The following is a 22,188-nucleotide window of genomic DNA, read 5'->3' on the forward strand; positions in this document are numbered from 1 at the left end:
CACAGAGTTGGTCTTCGGCTCAAGACTCGAGGGTACGTCTCGACATAGTCCTAGAACACGTTGGGTGTGCAGCCCCCTCCTCGCTGGGAGGTTGCCTCTCAGGGACACCGTCTGCAGCCTCTCTGGCTCCTCAACTTGGTGAAATAGCTTGGTTCCCCTCTCTACCCTGTGGTCTGTAAAACGGTTGCCGTGCAGAAAGGCAGGACCAGCAGAGGACTCACCTCTGCCCCTCTTAGAACTCACTGTCCTTTCTTGCCTGTTAGAGCATGCTTGTTTCACATATGATCCCAGTGTCCTGGACCATATGTTCCTTTAATGTTACTTCACTGTGGTTGGAAGCAGCAGATTTTCCAACACCATTTTTCCACTTAACCAGATGCCAGGATAATTTCTCTGTTGCTGAATATTTTTAACAGCTAACACACACACACACACACACATATTTAAAACAATGAGGGATGGAGAGCGGGGGAAGGAGGAAAAAATAAGGAGCTGATATCAAGGGCTCAAGCGGAAAGTAAATGCTTTGAAAATGATGATGGTACAAAATAATAATCTATAAATTATCAAGAGTTCATAAGGGAGGGCAGAAAAATGAGAAGCAGGGAGGAAGGGGGTAAAATGAGGAGCCGAGGCCAATGATGGGGGCAGTGAATGTACAGATGTGCTTTACACAATGGATGTGTGTATGGATTGTGATAAGAGTTGTATGAGCCCCTAATAAAATGATTTGCACATATGTTGCCATCATACAACTCATAACAATCCATACATCCATCCATTATATAAAGCACATTAGTATATTCATTGCCCTCATCATTCTCAAAACATTTGCTCTCCACGTTAGCTATTGGCATTAGCTTCTCAGTTTGCCCTCCCTCCGCACTCTCCCCTCCCTAACGAACCCTTGATAATTTATAGCTTATTATTTTAACACAACGGATGAATGTATGGATTGTGATAAGAGCTGTATGAGTCCCCAATAAAATGATTTCGTAAAAACAACAATAAAACAAGTACATTAATAAAACACGATTTCTAATGTCTGCAAACGGTTCTAGCTGACATGTGGAAAATTATTCTGATGAAATAGACCTCCAGGTATACTAGGAAGCACGCTATTCCAGGGGTCATGGCCCAGGGAGGCTCACATTCGTAATGAAAAAGTTGCAAACACGCAGTTTATTAAATCTATGTCAAAAAACACACAGAGAGAAGCCAAGCAAAAGGTTTGGGCTACATTAGCAAACTTGGGACTGGGTGAAAGCCAAACTCAAACTCTGGGCCACCGATTCAAGTCTGACTCCTAGCAACACTATAGGACAGGGTAGGACGCCTGTGTGGGTGTCTGAGAGTGTGAATCTTTGCAGCAGTAGAGAAGCCACCTTCGCCCATGGAGTGGCCGGTGGTTTAGAACTGCTGACCTTGTGGTTAGGAGTCCAACACATCACCCACATCGCCGCCAGGATCAGGTGCAAACAGGGAGAAAAGACTGCCTGGCTGGCTGGCCCTACTATGAGACATGATGCCCCTCAGTGACTAAGGGCGATACAGGGGACAGCACCGGAGACACAGTGTGGGAGTTGCACCTGACCTGATCCCACCAAACCGAGGCAAAGCACTGGGGGAGTGCAGCGGAACAGCAAGGGAATGGAGTGGCAAGGTCCCCAGGGAATGCTGAAAGTGGACTTTGGGACCAGGGCATGGTGCCCCAATAGACTGGACTGGAAAACACTCCTAAGGGCCAGCAAACGATCCTTGACCGAACTACAAGCCTTTCTTTTGTGAAGTGTTTTGTTTTGTTCTTTGTCAGTGGTTTGTTTTTGTTGTTTTGTTGTCTGGTTGTATACTGTTGCTTTGTTTTCCTCTGTCTTGTTTTCGTGCATGTTAGTGACTCCACAGGTCTGTCTGAATAGGACAGGCTGAATGAACTATCTGGAGGAAAAACAATAGGACAGACAGTTGGGGGGGGGGGGAGAGACAGAACCGGGTGGGGGAGGGGGAGGAGGATAAGGAAGTGGTGTTAATAAACACAGGGACAAGGGAACAACATGGGACCCAAAATGGTAGTGAGGGGAGAGTGACAGGCCTGATGGGGAACGATCAAGGGTAAGGTTGCGTAGAGAAGAGGTATAGCTGTAGCCCAGGTGGGGATGGAGCATGGTGGTGGGGCAGAAGGAAAGTCAAGGGAGAGGGAGGAAGGAGCTGGGAGTCAAGGGGCATTTATGGAGGCCTAGACAAAGACGTGTACATGCAAACATATATATGAGAATGGGAAAATAGATTTAATTGTCTACATTTATAGGTTTAATATTAAGGTGGTGGAAGGACCTTGGGCCTCTGCTCAAACACTCCCTCAATGCATGAATACTTTCGTTTATTAAATTGGTACTCTATGATGCTCACTCTCCCAACACAACTGCTGAAGCCAAAGTGGGTGAACAAGTAAATGTGGTGAAGAAAGCTGATGGTGCCCGGCTATCAAAAGAGATAGTGACTGGGATCTTAAAGGCTTGAAGATAAACAAGCAGCCATCTAGCTCAGAAGCAACAAAGCCCACATGGAAGAACACACCAGCCTGAGTGAGCGAGTGATCCCAAAGGGATCAGTTATCAGGCACCAAAGAACAAAAAATCATCATATCATTGGCTGCACACCTCCATGATAGGATCGCTGAAGACAAATGGGTGCATAAGCAAATGTAGCGAAGAAAGCTGATGGTGCCCGGCTATCAAAAGAGATAGTGTCTGGGGTCTTAAAGGCTTGAAGATAAACAAGCGGCCATCTAGCTCAGAAGCAAAAAAGCCCACATGGAAGAAGCAGTGCGATCACAAGGTGCCAAAGGGACCAGGCAAAAAAAAAAAAAGAATATGTGTGTGTGTGTGTGTGTATATATATACCACATTGAATGAAGGGGGAAGTGCAGAGTGGAGACCCAAGGCCCATTTGTCGGCCACTGGAGATCCCCTCATAGAGGGGTTTAGGAGAGGAGATGGGTCAGTCAGGGTGCAAGGTAGTACCGACGAAGAGCACAGCTTTCCCCCAGATCCTGGATGCTTCCTCCCCCCAACTACCATGATCCGAATTCTACCTTGCAGGGCTGGATAGGGCAGAGGTTGTACACTGGTGCATATGAGGGCTGGAGGTATAGGGAATCCAGGGTGGATGATACCTTCAGGACCAAGGGTGTGAGGGGCGATACTGGGAGAGTGGAGGGTGAGGGGAAAGGGGGAACTGATTACAGGGATCCACATGTGACCTCTTCCCTGGGAGAGGGACGGCAGAGAAGGGGGGGAAGGGAGACTCCGGATTGAGCAAGATATGACAAAATAACGATGTATAAATTACAAAGGGCACATGAGGGAGGGGGGGCGGGGAGGGAGGGGAAAAAAAAGAGGACCTGATGCAAAGGGCTTAAGTGGAGAGCAAATGCTTTGAGAATGATTGGGGCGGGGAATATAAGGATGTGCTTTATACAATTGATATATGTATATGTATGGATTGTGATAAGAGTTGTATGAATCCCTAATAAAATGTAAAAAAAGAAAAGGGAAGAAAAAAAAAAGAAAGAAAGAAAGAAAATGATTAGGGCACAGAATGTACAGATGTGCTTTATACAATTGATGTATGTATATGTATGGACTGTGATACCCTAATAAAATGTTTAAAAAAAAAAAAGACTGCCTGGCCTGAGGGGTGCAGTCCCCACATGTCCCAGTTCTCTTCGGCAGCGGCAGACTTCCTCCATTGCAGCGTGGCTGCAGGGCCAGAGCTGAGGCGGAGGCCAGAGGCCCATGGGCCAAAGACGCCCTCATTCTCCCTGCACACCTCTCTCAGGCTGTGGCTTGCTAACTCGCCTGCTGGAGAGCGATGGGCTTTATTTGTGGACTTGGAGCAGAGAACATACGGAGTTAAAATTAGTTGTCATCAATATAAACTATGTGATTTAACTCCCCCCACCAAAAAAATATATAAGCTATGTGATTTAACTTACTGTAGTTATGGGGGGGCAGGGGAATCCTCCTTACAAAATGCAGTGAGCCTCAGGTACTTGACTTAATGAATGCAGTCTCTATGGAATTTTTATAAATTACCATATATACTCGAGTATAAGTCGATCCAAATATCAGCCGAGGCACCTAATTTTACCATAAAAACTGCATTAAAATGTGCTGAAAAGCTCGGCTTATGCACAAGTATGTACAGTGCTTACAGACAAACGGATTGGACTCACATGGCACCGAGAGGGGCCAAAAATCCTCTGTGAATCTTCTCTTGGTTACCTGACCCCGAGTGATTAGAAACTGGGCCCTGCTGTCTAGTTAGTCCAGGCAGACATCCCCGAGACGGCCTGAGACTCCAGGGCCCTTCCTGCTGTTCGTGCTCGCGGTCAATAGTCATCATCCATGGTTACCTGGAAACCGGAGCTCATGTCAAGCATCCCCAAAGTGAATATCCTAAAGCCGAAGGTACAGCTTCACTATGTGTTGTGCTTCAAACAGGTCTCCCCAGGACAGCCTGCAAGCTCTCCATCTCCTCGCTGGGCTTCACCTTCTACGTCTTCTGCCAACGCGGAGTGGAGGAAACGGCTGTGCTGCTCCAGGTTGACGCCTGCGTGTCAGGCGACGGTGTGAACGGCAGGATGCATGGACATGGTTAGGGTCTCCGGGAGGTAGTGCAGAGTAGTGTGCCCAGCTGCCGACCAGATGGTGGGAGGGTCACGCGCACCCGGAGGGACCTGGCAAGAAGGCCCGGTGATGGACTTCCAGAGAAGCAGCCCCTGAACACCGTGCAGAGCCCACTTCAGCTCTGACACGCGCGGGGCTGCCCTGCGCCGGGGCCCATGTGGCAGTGACGGCGGCTGGGAGCCAGTGTGTCTTGTAGGTTTTGTTCTTCCTGTGGCTCGCGCACATCAGGCATAGGACGAATCTGTCGTAAGCACTGTCTGGTGGAGAGTAGGCATTCTGATTGTTGGATCCGTCCTTCCCTTGTCCATGGTTCACACACGTAGGCTTGTTAGATCTCACTGGAGCTGGAGTTGTACCTGGGTCCTTGGCTCCACGTGAGAAAGAATTCACACCGAAGCCTGGTTCGTGATCCAAGTGAGCTTTATCAGCGTTAGAAGAAGTTTCAGGTTTACACGGCACCCATAGGACTCATCCGGACCACGCAGCCTGGCGGAGGCTGCTCAGCGTCAAGCAAAGTTCTCCCTCTGTCGACTCTAGGTTCCTGCGTTTTCAAGGATTCCACGGGGAGGCGTGGTGGACGACCCCTGATCGACCCCATTGGCTGAATTGAATTCACCTGGCCCAGGTGGGCCAATCCAGGTTTAGCGCCCACCCATGCCCACCGCGGGAAACCTGAGCCTCTGAGCATGTGCAGTGCGCGGCTCCTTGTTCCCGTGCCTGGCTCTCTGGGCATGCGTTAACGGACATCCCATCCCTGCAGAACTACTTAACAGGCTCAACTTGCTGCTCAGTGCCGGCAAGCCAGTTCCAGTTCACGGCGACCCCACGTCCCACAGAGAGACGCTCTGAACATGGTGGTGTCTTGGTCTTTACAAAGTTGCCTTCGCCAGCCACCTGTAGAACTACTCACGTCTGCTCGCTCTCACCCAGTTCTCTTCCATCCATACGAGTGACTCCAGGTGCAAGAACGAGTTTCAAGTCTCTGGGCTCAAAGCCTCTTCAGGCACCCACTTGGCTCTTTCTCTCTTGAGTATTTTGGGAATGACGCTTTGCTGAGGGGCAGTTGTTAAACTGAGGAAAGGTGTGCCTTAGGGCATATCTTCCCACCGTCTTTATTTAATCTGTATGCTGAGCAAGTCATTCAGGCAGCCAGGCTTCGATCAGCGGTTCTCAACCTGTGGGTCCAACGACCCTTTCACGGGGGTCGCCCGATTCATCACAGGAGCAAAACGACAGTGATGAAGTTGCAAGGAAAATAATTTCATGGTTGGGGGGTCACCACCACACGAGGAACTGGATGAAGGGGTCGCGGTGTGAGGAAGGTGGAGAACCACTGACTTAGATGAAGAATGAGGCATGGAGGTTGGAGGACCACTCGTGGACCACTTGCAATTCGCCGATGACCCACATTTGCCTGTCGGAAGCAAAGGGACTGGAAGCATTTACTGATGGAAATAAAAACGGGAAGCCGTCAGGACGATTACACCGCGACCTAACAAAAATTCTCAATCTCGGATTCGTAGCATCATGCCACGTGGAGAAGAGACTGACGTCATCAAGGAGTGCCTTTTCCTTGGACCCCCAATCCCCTCGGGGAAGCAGCGGTCAGGACCGCAAACAGCGTGTGGCACCAGGACAATCTGCCAAGAGAGACCAACAGTGAGCGAGCAGAGCCGTCACAGTCCTGGGTTCCGGCCTCCCTACCTTTGTGCAACCTGTACATGTGCCTTCGGAGAAATTTTAAAAATAAGACTTTGGCTCCCTTCCTTTTCCACATTCCCAAATCCCAGTGGATTTCAAAAGTCACATCTTTATTGAAATATAATTTACATATCATGAATTAATCCCTTTAAAGTGTGCAAGTCAGTGGTTTTCAGTGTATTCACAAAGTGGTGAAATCTTCACCCCAATCGGTTTTTAAAACCTTTTCATCTTCCCCAAAGAAATCTTTTTTTAAAAAAAAAAATCTTATTGGGGATGCGTACAACTCTTATCACAATCCACGCAGACATCCATTGTATGAAGCACATTTGTACATTTGTTGCCATCATCATTCTCAAAACACTTTCTATTTGAGCCCTTGGTATCAGCTCCTCATTCCCCTCCCCCCCCCCCCCCCCAAGAAATCTTAACCCATCAGCAGTCTCTTTCTCTGTCTGAGCTGCTCCCACCCACTGCCCTGGGGTCCATTTGGATTCAAAGGGACCCTCTAGATCAGAGCGGAATTGTTTCCTGGGGTTCAGGGTGTGGTCTTTCATGACTGGTTTCTTTCCCTCAACATAATTGTACTAGAGAGAACACTGGTCCCCATATATGTCCAGGTCCACTCCCCAGAACCTGTGCCTAGGCTGCTTTACATGGTCCAAGGGACTTTGCCTATGTGATCCCGTGCGACGTCCTGAGGTGGGAAGGGGATCCGGCTTATCTGGGCGGCCCTTAATCACAGGGACCTTCGTGGAGAGAGAAGAGTACTACAGTTAGAGCAAGCGGACAGGGTGGTGGAGCAGCGAGCCGAGTCATGTGCTTTGAAGATGGGAGAGACGGCACAGCAAGGAAGACTGATGGTCTCTAGAAAGAGGCACAGAATATCTTTCCACTGTTGAAAGAGATGAAGGACGACTTAAATAAATGGATAGATGGTCCGCGCTTGTGGATTGGAAGGCTCAATATTGATCGGTAAAATGTCAATACTACCTAACACGATCTGTAGATTCAATACGATCCGGACCAAAATTCCAATCTCCTCCGACACCATCTTCAACTTTATAAGGAATGACAAAAGGCTGATTAGCTAGAGTGGAGAGAACAAAGCAGGAGGACTCAGATTTCCTGATTTTAAAACACACTGTCTACCTACAGGAATCAAAACAGCCTGGTCGACAATGGAACAGAACTGAGAGTCTAGAATAGAGCCACCCGTCTATAGTCAACAGATTTTTGGACAAGGGTGCTAATTTTATTCTGTAAGGAAAGAGAGGTCTCCTCAGTGAATGGTTTGGGGAAATTGGATTTCCACATGCAGAAAAGTGAAATAGGAATCCCTGCCTCACACCACACACAACAGCAAATTCAAAATGGATTAAGGAACTAAATGGGAAAACTAAAAACCACAAAATTCATAGAAAAGGGGAAGAGGGGCGGGTCTGAAAAAATTCATAGAAGAAACTGGCTTAGTTTTCTTCTTCTTTTTAAAAATAACTCATTTTATTGGGGGCTCTTACAACAATCCATACTTCAATTGTATCAAATACATTTGTACGTAGGTTGCCATCATCATTTTCAAAACATTTTCTTTCTGTTTGAGCCCTTGATATCGGCTCCCCCTTTCCCCTCCCCCACACCCAGGCTTAGCTTTTAAACAATGGATTATACAACATAATGACAAGAATACAAACAACAAAAGACAAAGTATGTACAGGGGGCCTCTTGAAAATTAAAAACTTTTGCCCATCAACAGATTTCACAGAGAAAGTGAAAAAATAAGCTATGCCATCTGGAAGCTCTTAACAAACCATATAGCCATCGGAACCTAAAAACCAAAACACATAGAAAAAATTAACAATTTAGCCACACACAAACCCAATCCCAACATGGGCGAAAGACTTGACATTTCGCCAGAGAGAGACCATCCACACGGCCATGGACCCGTGAGAAGGTGCTCGGTGGATTGACCACCAGCGAAAAGCAAATCAAATCCACAATCAGATGCCACTTCACTGCGACTAGAACCCGAAAGATTGACCCCAAATCCGGAAGTAACAGGTGCTGGGGGAGGAGGGGGAGAAACTGGAGCCCTGCTCAGTGGGCATGCGAACTGATGCAGCCCTCCTGGAAGGTTCCTCCGGGTTGCAGCAGGCATCAGAAGTTCGTTTCCTTTTGGGGGGGACAAGCACGATAGTCTAGCGTCTGACGTGCCGCATTTCAGTTGTCCGTTCATCTGCAGGTGGGCAGGTAGGTAGCTCTCACCTTTGGGCTGTTGGGCTGGCTCTGCGATGTGCCTTAGTGCATGGGCTTCGGCGTGCATCACGCCTTGCATTCCTTTGTGGTGACACGTAGGAGTGGGGTGATGGGGTCATGTGGTCATTCGATGCCTAACTTCTGGGGGGAGACCACGCAACTGTCCCTCCACAGGGACCGCCCCATTTGCATTTCCAGCCATCGGTGTGGTTCTGATGTTGCCGTCTCTGACCCCGTTGTTGTTGTTGTTGCTAAGCACGGCCATCCAGTGGAGGCGGGATGGTGACCTGCGTCACCCTAATGACTACTGCCATGAGCAGCTTTTCATGGGCTTGTTGGGCGTTTGTAAAGCCTCTTTGATGAAGTGTCTGTTCCAGTCCTTTGACCTTTTTAATTTTTTTTATTTTTTAATGGCCTGTTGGTCTCAGTGTCGTGAAGTTGTAGGGGTTCCTTACGTAGGCTGGGTACCAGGCCCGTGCAGGCGTCCCTCCCATCCTACAAACCGCCTCTCAGCTGGTCGGTTGCCTCTCCACCTTGTTGAGAGAGCCCTTTCACGAACCCACTGGCTGGGTTTTGATGGGAATTTTGGTCAACCTATTTGTATTAAGAAAGCAGCCCCGCCTAACTTACCATTTTAAAATTGCTTTAAAAAGAGAATAGCAAAAAATCAATCAATCAATAAGAGAGACTAGCATTTGGTTCCTAGTTTAAAGGGGTTTCCGTCCATAGTAGGTGCTGGATTTTATTAAATAAATTCTAGCCCTTATTGAAAAAGAATTAATTCTACAACAGAAAATTGGGTAAAGGGAGACATCGGACAGTGTAAGATATGACAAAATAATACTTTATAAACTATCAAGGGTTCATGAGGGAGGGGGGAGCAGGGACGGAGAGGGAAAAATGAGGAGCTGATACCAAGGGCTCAAGTAGAAAGCAAATGTTTTGAGAATGATGATGGCAACAAATGTACAAATGTGCTCGACACAATGGATGTGTGTGTGGATTGTGGTAAGAGTTGTACAAGCCCCCAATAAAATGAGTTTTTTAAAAAAAGACCAATGACGTTCTTGATGCTTCTGAGATTGATTCTTGGTTTTGTATTGTATTTATTAGAAATAAAGGGTATTTATTAGCACAAAGAAAGAAAAAGAATTCTGGTTAAAAAAAAAAGAAAAGAATTAACTCTCATGTGTTTTAAAATAATAAATACATTGATGCTAATATAGACAATTAAAAAAAGAAAAATGATTCTGTTTCTTCTGCTTTGGCTTATTAACCAGTGCGTTCTAGTAATTGGCAGCTGATCTTTCTAGAAGGAGCCTGCGGGCAACATGCTCAGACAGCTGCTGATGGAAAGATCGATCAGATCGGGGATGCGAATCCACCAGCCATCCCGACAGAAAGATGCGGCGGTGTGCTTCTGTAAAGATTCTTTTTTTGTAAGATCATTTTATCGGGGCTCTTCCAACTATCCATGATCAGATTCTAAAAACCAAACTCACTGCCATGGAGTGGCTGCGGACTCGATGGCAGCGACCCTGCGGACAGGGTGGAACGGCCCCTGTGGGTGGCTGAGAGTCCAACTCTTTACAGGACCAGAAAGCCTCACCTTTCTTCCAAGGAGCCACTGGTAGTCTCGAACCGCTGACCCGGCAGTGAGTAACGCCGAACTTCTTGGGAAAACGACGGAATTGTCTTGCACAGCGGCTGTCCCATTTGCATTTCCGGTCCTCTGTGATCCACACCTGTTCTTCCCACCTTGCGTGACCACCATGCCACCTGGGCCTGGGAGGCGCCGTCTACTCGGTCCTGTAGGGTCACGAGGGGTTGGAATGGACTCTCCCGCCAGGCCCTGGGGTGGCAGAGTGGTGTGCACTTGGCTGCTCACCCCGCACGGCCAAGAAGAAAGGCCTTTGGTAAAAGGTGACAGAAAGAAATTCTTTGATGCAGGACTGGAGTCGCCACTAAGATTTTGTAACAGCGAGTAGCATAGCATTACTTTCTCTTCTAAAGAAATAAACCATCCCAATCTTGCTCCTATGAAAGCCCTCTTTTCATTCCTTATACTCCCTGCCAGGGAATGCGTCCCTGGATAACCGATTTGCGGCGTGTCTGCGTGGACACAGCACCGGACTCCCGTCGACCGTGTATGGACAGGTAGGTTGTTCTTCAGCGTTGACCCCCAGCCTCTGTCAGGGTGCTGCACGGCCCTACGGTGCCTGCCCCGCATCCATCCCCGCAGCACCCCTACCCCTCCTTGCTTCCTCTGAGCGACCCACGCTGCCCGTTCTGCCTCTCTGTTCTACGGAGCACCTTCCCGACGGGAGTGCCCCTTGACTGGATGAAGCTGTGGAAACCGGTCTTACTGACATCAAGCTGGTGCTGACACACAGCCACCCCAGAGGACTGGACAGAACTAACCGCCCCCGTGGGTTTCCAAGACGGTAACTCTTTACGGGAGCAGACGCTTCATCTTCCTCCCTCGGAGCCGCTGGTGGTCTCGAACGGCTGACTTGGCGGTGAGCAGCCCAAACGTGTAACCTGGTAGGCATCTATGAGCTGGCTGAAAGGAGCGACTTCATCTCTGGGCTGAAAGTGTGTCTTAGGGCAATAGTCTTGGAGGTTCTTCTAGCCTCAAGCCGATCGGAAATGTGCTCTTATTATTGTTAGTATTTTTGTTTTTTTACAGGCAAATAGGACAAATACCTTTGTATTTCAGCAAAGCATATGTCACCTAGTCCTTATTGAAGACAGACAATTGTAGAAGAGGCTCTATTTTGGAGGGAGCTGATTGGATGCTCACGGAATGAGCACCTTGGCTAGGGATTTCACGTGTCACCTCCTTACCTCCCATGCTCCGTCCTGTCCTAGCTCCCCAACTTTCTCAAGCCCCGTGCACTGGGCAGTTCTGCTTTCTCCTGCGGCACACATGTTCCTCGCCTGTTTGCCTAGAACGCCCATTGCTCCCCTGCTAACACGTCCCTTGTGTTCCCAGGGCAGTCAGGCGAGCCTGCTCCTGGGTACAAAGTGCAGGGTCCCACGACAGCAATTACTGTGTGTTCATTCAACACGTCCTTTTGATGACGTCCCATGTGCCCGATGCTCGCCGAGGCCACGGGCACTCAGAGGCAAAACACAGAGCTCACTGACTACAGATAACTCAAGAGGAGCCGAGAGTTGCCACCCAATGGGCGGGGCACCGTGATGGAGGCGGGGGTGGGGTGGGGTGGTGATGGCCTGTGATTCAGGGCAAGTGGGGGAGGAAGGGAAGAAGGCAGGTCTGAGCTATATTTTAAGAAGGAGGCGAGGAGGAGGCTAATACCAGATTTATGGACTTGATCTGGACTGGACTGGGATGTTTTTCTTTCAATGTTCAATTGCTCTTGTATATAAACCTCTTTCTTATACACCTATGAGGGTCCATGGATTTGTTTCTCTAGTCCGCCCGGACTACGTTATGCCAGTTGACCTTGGTGTCCTTCAAGACCATGGTCAGTCTGGGTCTGCAAGCTCACTAACTCAGTGCCGTGAGGTGTTTAGATATTTCTATTTTTTTTTTTGTTTAGATATTTCTTTCCATAGCTGTGCTCCTAGTTGGTCTCATGTACACCAATATAGATCGTATCAATATATTATCTATGTATGAAATATATCTATATGCTACCTATCTGTCAGACATATATTTCTATAAACTATTACAGATATGTTACAATGTCTATCATGGAATAGAATAGATAAATATTATATTTACTGCGTTGAGCCCTCAACAAGATGGCTTGTCGCTGTGGCTGCAACCACGGGCTCAGGCACAGGAATTGCTGGGAGGGGGCACAAGACCGGGCCCTGTTTCCTTCTGTTTGTACAGCATCGCTGTGGGTCAGAACCAACTCCATGACACCACACCATCTGTTAGATCTCTCTCTCTATCTCTATCCATATATAGATATCTATAATATATAGAGATCTAGCTATATCACAGACCTTGAGGTGATATTAGAGATATCACATCTAACACATTAGCATGTGGTAACATATAAAATATATTCTGTAATAATATAGATAGTGTCGTTAGGTGCTGTCAAGTCGGTTCTGACTTACCGTGACCCTATGCAAAACAAGGACGAATCGCCGGGTCTTGCGCTGGCCTCACCAAGGGCCTTCCTCTTTTTCGCTGCCCCTCTACTTTACCAAGGGCATCTTTCTCCAGGGACTGGCCTCTCCAGAGACCATTTCTAGAGCACAATATAAATAGATAGATGGATGGATGGATGGATGGATGGATGATGGATAGATGGATGGATAGATGATGGATGGATGGATGGATAGATGATAGATGGATTGATGATGGATGGATGGATGGATAGATGGATGATGGATGGATGGATGGATGGATGATGGAGAGATGGAGGGAGGGAGAGATGGAGGGATGAATGGATGGATGGAGAGATGGATGGGTGGATGGATGGAGAGATGGATAGATAGGTGGAGAGATGGATGGATGGATGGATGGATGGATGGATGGATGGATGGATGGATGGATGGGTGGATGGATGGATGGATGGATGGAGAGATGGAGGGAGGGAGAGATGGAGGGATGAATGGATGGATGGAGAGATGGATGGGTGGATGGATGGAGAGAGGGATAGATAGATGGAGAGATGGATGGATGGATGGATGGATGGATGGATGGGTAGATGATGGATGGATGGATGGATGGATGGATAGATGATGGATGGATGGATGGATGGATGGATGGATAGATAGATCTAACAGATGTTACGGCTAGGTGTCATGCAGAGCACAGATGCAGTCAGGTGAAAATTTAACACTTTATCATTTGATCTCTCTTTTGACCCATTTACATTTTTTCTAGTTTTCTTTCCCATTGAGGTTTTCCCCTGCTTTATTTAGTTTGTTGTTATTGTTTTCTTTTGTGTGTTTTTTTCCTGTATATGAAATTCAAGATAACTAAATCTCTCTAAAGAGTAACTGGATTAATGGTGACTGCTTGACGGATCTCAAAGCCGTCACCAGACCTTCTGAGCTGACCTCTCTGCTGACCCGTCGGACGGCGCTGCTTTTAGTATTGCGGTGTTTTTACTGTTTCTAAAACAGTTTTATTGACCCACAACCCGCCTATTACACAATTCAATAGTTCAATCACATCGAGAAGAGCACTACTACTAGAACATTCTCGTCTTTCTTGTACTCATTGTCATTAGCTCCCCTCGAAAGCAAGATGCTCAGTGTGGTCCCACAGAGACGAAATCTCTGGGACAGGCCAAACCACAGAAACCAGAGTGTGAGCAGTGACCAGGGCTGGTGCAAGAGGGAGCCTGAAGCCCCAACCAGACCCCAACCAAAGCCACTGCCATCGAGCTCATCCTGACTCAGAGTGCCCCCTAGAGGCGGAGTAGAGCTGCCCCCGTAGCATTGCTGAGGCCTTAAATCTGTGCAGAAGCAGACCATCTGTTTTGTGCTGCTTGTTTTCCCTCTGAGCAGCTCTGGATTCGAACCTCTACCCTCTGGGGTACCAAGCAGTCCTGTGCTAGCAGGGCTCCTTGGGAGCAGGAGAGGGGGCAGCTCTGTCGTGGATGATGAGTAAAGGGGGTGGGGACTCCGCGGTGCCGAAGGCTGCACACGACGGCAATGAATGTCCCTCACTCAAAGGGTTGAGATGGCAAATGGTCCGCGATGTCCCTCTTTGCTGCTATCGGGAACCACATGGCTTCCATTTGGAAACCGTCACAAACTTACCGAAGAGTGGCAAATAAACACAAGCTCTTTCAGAGCTGGGAAAGGTAAAATAAGTGAAAACAGCTTCCAGGCCGCCTCTGAGGGCCCAGCTGCCCCAGGGAGGAGGAGAACCCAGCACCTCCCTAGTACAAGACTGTTGGCCACCAGGCAGAGATGGGTCTGTCTCCGCCCTCCGTCTTCTTTCACCCTGTTCCCTGGACACCAAGGTCTCCTCCCAGAGCCCTCGATGCAGGGCTCCCTGATCCGTTGCAAGGGCCACCCAGAAATCAAGGCACAGTTGCAATTATGGGGGTTATTAGGGACACTAACAGGGTACCACAAGCCAGGATCAGGAAACGGTAAGGATACCGGCACTGGGCCGGAGCAGCACTTTCTGTCAGCCATCAGTTAAGCCCCTGTCTGCTCCTCAGCCGCCTCTCAGCCACGTGGTGCCTGGCCTCGTTCTGTGGGCCAGGAGGCCCGCCTGTCCTCTGCCTCAGTCTCATGGCCTCTGGTCTCAGCGCTGTGGCTTCTCTGCTCTGGGCCCCCTGGTCTCAGGGTGGCACAGCCTCTACTGCCTCCACCCCTTCCTGCAGGGAGGGGTCGCAAACATGCCCCACTAGTGGCTCCTCTTCCTTGCTGGCCCCGGGCTTCTGAGCCTGCGCTCTCACCCACAGGGGAGCCGGAGCCCAAAATAACCCATCTGATATAGTTTATTGTGCCAACCTGGCCGATAAACACCTGTGGGGTTAACTGAAGAGCAGAGGGATAAATGGCTCAGAGAGCCTCGCCTTTCTAGTTCTCGGGTCTCTTGCTCTCTGATGGTCGGACCAGGGTGAAGTTGCCTCAGCCAGTTCCCTGCTTCAACTGACAAGGTTCACTTCCTTCAAGGCATCCCCGAGGAGAAGCCACATGAACCTACCCCGATGCAGTCCTGGGTGCTGGAGCAGCCGTGTGGAGACCCCTGCCAGCACTGAGATGTTTACATGTTCACTGACTCGGCTTTCCTCCTGCAGTCAGCATCATAGTGTGTGTTTTGTGAGATGGAGGAGGACTTTGCGGATTGGTGTAGGACATATGGGCTAATGTCAGACCATGGGCTTGGGCAGCCCTGGGTTGGAATGTTTTCTTAATGTGCACTTAACCTTTATATAAAACTCTCTCTTACACATGAGTTTCTGTGGATGTATTTCTCTGAAGTCCCCAGACTCACACAACGTCCCCTCTGTGACTGTGCACAGACCCCCTGGCAGAGTCCCACCCAAGAACCATATTTGAGCAATCTTACTTCCCCACGTGATAAACTCAAGACCAAACCCAAACCAGTCTCAATGCCATAGAGTCAATTCTAACTCATCGTAGCCTATAAGACAGAGTGGAATTGCCCCTGTGGGTTTCAAGGTTACAAATTTAAAAAAATCATTTTACTAAGGGCTCTTACAGATATTATAACAATCTATAAATCAATTATATCAAGCAAACTTGTATACATGTTGCTATCATCATTTTCGAAACATTCTTTCTATTTGAGCCTTTGGTATCAGCTCCACTTTTTTCCCTCCCTCTCCCACCCTCCCAAGTCTGTAAATCTTCATGGGAGCACCTCATCTTTCTCCCTCAGAGCAGCCAGGGGGCTTGAACTGCTGACCTTGCAGTTAGCAGCCTAATGTGTAACCCAAGCTCCCTCCACAGAATATAATAGACCATGCATGTGCACGGGCAGTTCTCTCAGCACACACCCCTTTTTCTCTGTAAAAACCATGGGCTGCCACTGTTATGTCCAATTCCAATTGGACACCATGGGGTTGTTCTCGATCGCTCCCTTGCCACACTAATTACCCCTCCTCTGCCGGTGGGACACTTGGGCCCCGAGAGCCTCCACTTATGTGTTTGTGCATTCCCTGAATGTAGCTGGGCCCCGACCCTACCATTGCCTTCCCTGTATTGCACCCTCTACCCCGCTGTACCCAGACGGATCCCGTGTGTTGCATGCAGTGGGCGGTCCTTAGCCAATGAGTGGATGGTGCCAGACACAAAGGCCTGGACCCCTGCCTTAATGTGGGACATCTCTGAGGGTCCTCCCAGCTCGAGAGAGCCTCACAGCACTGCCTTAAGTCTCCTTGAAATCACACTGTGCCTCATCTTTTGCCCCTGTCTGATCCTAGTCTCTCGACTTCCTTATAGAGGTATCTCCCAAGAGCCCCGAAAAGAGACCTGCTGCCATCGAGCCAGCTGGCTCATGGGGACCTGAGCGCATCCCAGCAGAACTGGGCTCCACCAGGCTTTCGATGCCTGGGTGTTTGAGAAGTCCATTGCCAGACCTTTCGTTGGAGTAGATCCCGACTCCTAGAGGACCGAGTAGAATGGCCCCTGTGGGTTGCTGAGACTGTAAATCTTTATAGGAATAGACAGCCTCGTCTTTCCCCCCAAAATTGGTAGGTGGGTTTGAAGCTTGGAGTTTGTGGTTAAGCACTCCAACACTACGCCCTCCCTTAGGGCCATTGGGTCGATTCTGACTCAGGGCCACCCTGTGGGACAGGGTAGAACTGCCCCTGTGGGTTTCTGAGACTGGAACTCTTTATGGGAGTAGACAGCCTCAACTTTCTCCCATGGAGCAGCTGGTGGTTTCGAACTGCTGACTGTAAGGTCAGTGGTCCAATGCATAACCACTAGACTATCAGGGATACCACCCTTCTACCTCTAGCTTTTCACTGAGCGTCTATTTCTCAGAACCCCAACCAAAGGCAGTGTGATATAAACGGTGTCGTCAGTCGTCCTAGGCTGGAATAGCCACATCCAGGGTGGGCAGCCAGTAGGGGACCTAAAGACGTGCTCTCTAAGGAATTCCGACAAGGACTTAAGAATGACCAGAGAGTGACTTACCACGAGCAACGTTAGAAGCGGGTTTCCATGGGTGTGTTTAGTGAATCGGCGGCATTGGTGGTGGGGTGGTCGAATTCCTACCTCCCGTGTAGGAGACGCAGGGTCTACGCCTGTTCGGTGCACCTTGCTCGCGCGCTTCTCTCTCCGGAGACTTATGTGCCGCAGCTCCATCAGAGCTTCCAGAGTACGGCAGACTGAGGAGAGAGGCCTGGGGACCCACTCCTAAGAATTCCCCCGTGGAGACCGGCTGATCACAGCGGGCAGATCCATCTCGGACTGTGGACGGATCGTGCGCATGGGGTCTTCGTGAGTTCCGGGATGACTCAGCAGGCAGCTCACCACGACACGCAGCTCCTGGCTAATCGCGGAGCGCATTGCTGAGTTGGTTCCAGCTCAGAGCAACCCTGCGTGCAAGGGGGTGGGGGCATCGTCCAGTCCTGAGCCAGCTTCATAACCACTGCTAGGTCTGAGCCCATTGTCCATCTAGGACAGGGGCTTCCTCTTTTTGCTCACCTCCGACCTGACCAAGCAGGATGTCCTTCTCCGGGCTCTCATCCCATCTGACAGCAGGTCCAGAGATGAAGTCTCCTAGTGCTTGGTCCTCAGAGCACTTCAGTTATGCTTCTGCCAAGACAGACTTGTTCATTCGTCTGCAAGTTCGCGGTGCACCCAGCGTCCTTCACCAGCGCCATCATTTGGAGGCAATGATGTTTCCGCAGTCTTCCTTTGTGGGGTACCGGCCCCCACAATCAAACGGGTCCAAGGGGTGGCTGTGTAATTAAAATGAAAGGCGCATCGGATAAGATGAGGCATGCAAGTACTCCCCTCCCGGGGCCCCAGGGCTTCAGGAGCCAGGTCTACACACAGAGAGAATATATTTCCAACCAAGGTTGATACACTCAGGGGGCCTGCAAGCCCTCCCTAATTACAGGTAGCCACATATGTAACAAAGTGGGCTGTACCCTAACCCCCTAAAGGTCCCTGGGAACATAGGAGGAGTCACCTAACACCAGTGCCCAGGGCAAGCAATGGGGAGGGGCTGTCCTCAGAGCCTAGAAAGCAATAGCACATGTCTGCTCCCATGTCATTAAAGCTGCCGGCCAGATAGCAATCAGCCACGTGCTTGTAAGAGGTCACTTTAAGGTAGCACTACTGTGGGAGGATGGAGTGGGGAGCAATGTTAATGATGAGGTGATTGGGGCTCACCTCCAGCTCACAAAGGTGAAGGCCTCCCTCCAGCCCAGACACCCAGCCTGCCAGGCTCCTTAACAGATGAGACTAAAGGACTCATCCACAGATACTCCCTTCCCATTCTGTGTCCCTCATTCCTTCCTCATAGTTCAGCCTCCACTGGGGACCATTGAAAACACGGTGGCTTCAGTCAGGTGCACCTTCATCCTCAAAGCAACATCTTTGGCTTTTAAAAAAATTGTTTTTATTAGGGGCTAATTATCACAACCCACACACATGTCAATTGTGTCAAGCACATTTGCACATTCATTGCTCTCATCATTCTCAAAAAATCCGCTCTCCACCCAAGCCCCTGGCATCAGCTCAGTTTTCCCTCCCTCCCCGTTCCCCCGTCCCTCATGAAGCCTTGATAATTTACAAATTATTATTTTGTCATATCTAACACTGTCCGATGTCTCCCTTCACCCACTTTTCTGTTGTCCTTCCTCCAGGGAGGAGGTTATATGTAGATCCTTATAATCGGTTCCCCCTTTCCGCCCACCCTCCCTTTTACCCTCCCAGTATCGCCATTCACACCACTGGTCCTGAAGGGATCATTTGTCCTGGATTCCCTGTGTTTCCAGTTCCTCTCTGTACCAGTGCACATCCTCTGGTCTAGCCAGACTTGCAAGGTAGAATTGGGATCATGATAGTGGGGGAGGGGGGAGGGGAGAGGGGAGAAGAAGCATTTAGGAACTAGAGGAAAGTTGTATGTTTCAGCGTTGCTACACTGCACCCTGACTGGCTCGTCTCCTCCCCGCGACCCTTCCGTAGGGAATGTCTAGTTGCCTACAGGTGGGCTTTGGGTCCCCACTCCACACACCCCCTCATTCACAATGATATGATTGTTTACTTCTTGGATGTCTGGTACCTGATCCTTTTGACACCTTGTGATCACACAGGCTGGTGTGCTTCTTCCATGTGGGCTTTGTTGCTTCCGAGCTAGATGGCTGCTTGTTTACCTTCAAGCCACTATCTCTTTGGAGAGCCCGGCACCATCAGCTTTCTCCACCACATTTGCTTATACATCTGCTTTGTCTTCAGCGATTGAGTCAAGGCGACATCTTGGTGTGGGTTTTTTGTTGTTTGTTTTTCATACTTTCAGCTCTTTCACAGCAGATCTGCCTGGTGCGGTAAGTCACTTGGGTTTGTGACTGCGAATCCGAGTAAAACGAAGCCCCCTGACGACGACCATCTTTTCTCCACTGACCACATCACGGCTGTTCACAACGAGGCAACATCCAGACAGCAGGCTCTGGGCTTCATCGGCAAATGCCTCATCTTCACATTCCACGAGCAGGGCTTTGGGTGCTGCCTCTGGCGGGTCGATGGTGAGCCTCCCTCTCCTCCTTATGCCACCTTCTTCTTCCTATCGCCTTCCCCTCAGATTGTTTGTTTGGCAAACCAACCAACCAAAGAACCCCCCTGCCCCCCTCCCTCCCTGGTCATCGACTCGATTCAGACTTATAGCAACCCCAGATAGAACCGGGCAGAATCGATCCTATGAGTTTCCCAGACTGTAATGCTTCATGGGAGTAGAAAGCCTGGACCGGCTGGCGGTTCTGAACTACTGACCTCACAGTTCGCAGCCCAAGGCAGAACCAAATCTGAACAGGACAAGGGGCTACTGTGTGGTGCAAACTCGGGAAAGGGGCGTGTCAGGGTACTTAATTATGCCATTGTGGATATTACCATGGGCTTTGATTGGTGAACTACTGAGTCCCGCGCAACACTGGCTTCAGTATTTAGACACTGGAGTGCACATACAGCCTTCATCTTTCATGCGTAAGGCATGAGGCCCAAATAAATGTCCCCGTGCCAGCCAATGATGAGAAGGGATCTGGTTGCCCGATGGAGGCCTCGAATAACTGACTCCTCCCCGGGGCTCGCTCAAGTTCACCTTAAACAAACCTTAGAGGCAAGATGACGTCAGTCCTCCTTGAAGGCTAGTCCCCTGGGACTTGATCAAGCTGACACAACCGGCTGGGAGACAGGTGGCTGCCTGCTTGTCAGCCTCAGCTAGAATTGTTTGCTTCCAGCTGGTCTCTGCAGGGCTAGCTCTCAGCTCTCAAGGGCCTCATTCACAACTGCAGGTGGCTTCTTCTTATTTTTAATCATTTTATTAGGGGCTCACACAACTCTTATCACAATCCATACATGCATCCATTGTGTGTCAAGCACATATGTACATTTGTTACCCTCATCATTCTCAAAACATTTGTTCTCCACCCAAGCCCCTGGCATCAGCTCCTCATTTTACCCCTTCCCTCCACGCTTTCCCCTCCCTCATGAACCCTTGATAATTTATAAATTATTATTTTGTCATATCTTGAGCACTGCCCGACGTCTCCTTTCACCTTTTTCTGTTGTCCATCCCCCAGGGAGGAGGTTATATGTAGATCCTTGTGATTGGTTCCCCCTTTCCATCCTACCCTCTCTCCACCCTCCCGGAATTGCCACTCTCACCACTGATCCTGAAGCGATCATCCATCCTGGATTCCCTGTTTCCAGTTCCTATCTGTACCAGTGTATATCCTCTGGTCTAGGCAGATTTGTAAGGTAGAATTAGGCAGAAGAACATTGGGCCTCAACTCAAGTACTGCCTCAATGCAAGAATACTTTGTTCTATTAAATTGGCATTCTATGATGCTCACCTTCCCTACACAACCGCTGAAGACAAAGCGAGTGAATAAGCAAATATGGTGAAGAAAGCTGATGGTGCCTGGCTATCAAAAGATAGTGTCTGGGGTCTTAAAGCTTCAGGGTAAACAAGTGGCCATCTAGTTCAGAAGCAACAAAGCCCACATGGAAGAAGCACACCAGCCCGTGTGATCACGAGGTGCCGAAGGGATCAGTTATCTGGCATCAAAGAACAAAAAATCCTATCATTGGGTGCACACCTCCATGATACCATAGCTGAGGACAAATGGGTGCATAAGCAAATGTGGTGAAGAAAGCTGATGGTGCCCAGCTCTCCAAAGATATAGCGTCTGGGGTCTTAAAGGCTTAAAGGTAAACACGCGGCCATCTAGCTCAGAAGCAACAAAGCCCACATGGAAGAAGCACACCAGCCTGTGTGATCATGAGGTATTGAAGGGATCAGATATAAGGCATCATCAATACAAAAAAAAAAAAAATCTTACCATAGTGAATGAGGCGGGGAGTAGAGTGGAGACCCAAAGACCATTTGTTGGCCACTGGAGATCCCCTTGCAGAGGGGTCTAGGGAAGGAGATGAGCCAGGCAAGGTATGATGTAGCACCGATGAAAAATACAACTTTCCTCTAGTTCCTAAATGCTTCCTCCCCCCACCCACTATCATGATCTGAATTCTACCTTGTAAGTCTGGCTAGACCAGAGGATTGCAAGGATCTACATGTGGGGGACGGACAACAGGAAAGTGGGTGAAGGGAGACGTTGGACAGGGCAAGATATGAAAAAATAATAATTTATACATGATCAAGGGTTCATGAGGGAGGGGGGAGTGAGGAGGGAGGGGAAGAAATGAGGACCTGATGCCAAGGGCTTAAGTGGAGAGCAAATGTTTTGAGAATGATGAGGGCAATCAATGTACAGATGTGCTTTACACAATTGATGCATGTATGGATTGTGATAAGAGTTGTATGAGCCCCTAATAAAATGATTTTTAAAAAGGTAGAATTAGGATGGTGATAGTGGGGGAGGGGGAGGAAGCA

At 49.1% G+C, this 22,188-nt stretch overlaps 1 long non-coding RNA gene across 1 annotated transcript; it reads right to left on the reverse strand.

Annotated features, from left to right (window-relative positions):
- Positions 1-2,723: 2,723 nt before the first annotated feature.
- On the reverse strand, positions 2,724-18,031 carry LOC142431468 (uncharacterized). The gene is made up of 3 exons (XR_012780832.1): positions 17,265-18,031; positions 10,255-10,454; positions 2,724-6,328 (listed from the first exon to the last, which is right to left on the reverse strand). It is a non-coding gene; the product is annotated as an uncharacterized LOC142431468 (long non-coding RNA).
- Positions 18,032-22,188: the final 4,157 nt, after the last annotated feature.

This window comes from Tenrec ecaudatus, chromosome 18, assembly GCF_050624435.1.
Source record: "Tenrec ecaudatus isolate mTenEca1 chromosome 18, mTenEca1.hap1, whole genome shotgun sequence".
Lineage (NCBI taxonomy): Eukaryota > Metazoa > Chordata > Mammalia > Afrosoricida > Tenrecidae > Tenrec > Tenrec ecaudatus.